This window comes from Mustela nigripes, unplaced genomic scaffold (genome assembly GCF_022355385.1).
Source record: "Mustela nigripes isolate SB6536 unplaced genomic scaffold, MUSNIG.SB6536 HiC_scaffold_303, whole genome shotgun sequence".
Taxonomy (NCBI): Eukaryota; Metazoa; Chordata; class Mammalia; order Carnivora; family Mustelidae; genus Mustela; species Mustela nigripes.
The window spans coordinates 1-1,916 of NW_026739711.1; the positions used below are offsets into that span (position 1 = coordinate 1).

Here is a 1,916-nt window from a genome sequence, read left to right on the forward strand (position 1 = left end):
TTTACCTTTTGACTGTTGTGAAGAATGCTGCCATGAATATGGGTGTGCAAATATTTCTTTGAGACCCTGCTCTGAGTTCTTTGAAGTATATACCCAGAGGTGGAATTATTGAGTCGTATGGTAATTCTGATTTATGGAACTGCCATGCTGTTTTCCAAAATGGCTGCCCCATTTTACATTCCTACCAATAATCCAAAGGGTTCTAATTTGTTCATAGCCACATCAACACATATATGTTTAGTTTTTTGGGGGGTTATTTTTGGTTTTGTTCTTGTTTTTTTTATAGTAATCATCCTACTGGGTGCAAGATGGTATGCCATTGTGGTTTTAATTTGTATTTTTCTAATTAGTGACATTGAGTATCTTTTCATATTCTTAATGCTTTTGATACCTTCTTTGGAGAAATTCCTATTCAGATATTTTGCCTGTTTTTAAAGTAAGTTTTGAGTTGTTGGAGTTCTGTATATATTCTGGATAATAACTTACCAGATGAATGATTTGCAGATATTTTTCTAATTTTGTGGATTGCCTTTTCACTCTTTATTCCCACTTGGCACCCTTGTAAAAAATAATTTGACCATATATATAAGGGTTTATTTCTGGCCTCACTTCCATCAGTCTGTATGGCTGTCCTAGCATCAGCACGACACTTTTGTTTTAGGAACAAGAACCAAGTTTTTCACTTGTTTATTTCTTGATTTTGAAGAATTCCTGGATGGTAGGCTTGGCCTGAGACTCTTTGCCATAGTTTTTAACCATCGCAGAACTGCAACCAACTATGTGGGATTTCCCTCTCTGTTCATAGAGGCCTACCCATTTGTCTAATTTCTTATTGTCATCAATCTTAATTAGATTGATTTTGGTGTTCAGCACAAAGGGCCTCGACCAACTTGATATACATAAGCTCATCACAGTTGGGTGCAAGCACACGATCAGCTTGGCACTTGTCTAAGGTTTTGGTGGCTTTGTGAATTTCATATGCTGGGCCTTTGTGGATGAGGGTGGTTTTCTGCACCTCTTGTATTAACATCCATTACACCTCCAGCAGCAATGCCTTCCTAGGCCATGGTCGTGGGCCAGTGTAGAGCCCAATCTTAGGTGTACCTGAAGCCCCGCCTCTGAGCAACTTGGTGGCGGCAGGGAAAGAGCATGATCTTGTTTTGACTACTACGGCTTTGTAAATTTTGAAATCCGGAAGTGGGAGTCTTCCAACTTTGTTCTTTTTCAAGATTGTTTTGTCTATTTGGAGTCCTTGGAGACTTCATATGAATTTTAGGAGGGATTATTCTGTTTCTTCAAGAAACATCATTGGGGTATTGACAAGGACTGCTTTGGTTCTACAGATCACTTTGGGTAGTATTGACATTTTAACAGTATGAAGTCTTCCTGTCTATGAACACAGGATGTCTTCCTGTGTAATCTCTTTGATTTCTTTGAGCAACATTTCAGTGTATATTCTATAGACATTTTCTTTGTAGTTATGGCAGTTAATTTTGACATCTTAAGTTGTATTTTTAAGTAATTTCAATCACAAAAACTTTGTAGTCTACCTGCCTTTATATTATTGATGTCACAAATCACTATATGTGTATATACACACACATGCACAATATATTATATATCTACTAACAGATTTATAGTTATTTTTTAAACTTTTCTATTTTAAATCCTGTAAAAGAAGTTATAATACTGGGTTTTATATTCGTCCATATATTTACCTGTGCTGGAAAAATTTACATTTTTGTATGGCTTTGAGTTACTAGTGTCCTTTCAACCTGGAGGACCGCCTTTAGCATTTCTTGTAGAGCTTGTCTCTGTAGCATTTGTTTATCTGGGAATGGCTTATTTTCTCCCTCATTTTTTTTTTTAAAGATTTTATTTATTTATTTGACAGAGAAATCACAAGTAGTCGGAGA

General features: G+C 36.1%; 1 pseudogene; it reads right to left on the bottom strand.

Moving 5' to 3' along the window:
• Positions 1 to 666: 666 nt before the first annotated feature.
• LOC132008567 (small ribosomal subunit protein eS12-like) lies at positions 667 to 1,067 on the bottom strand (annotated as a pseudogene).
• Between the last annotated feature and the right edge of the window lie 849 nt (positions 1,068 to 1,916).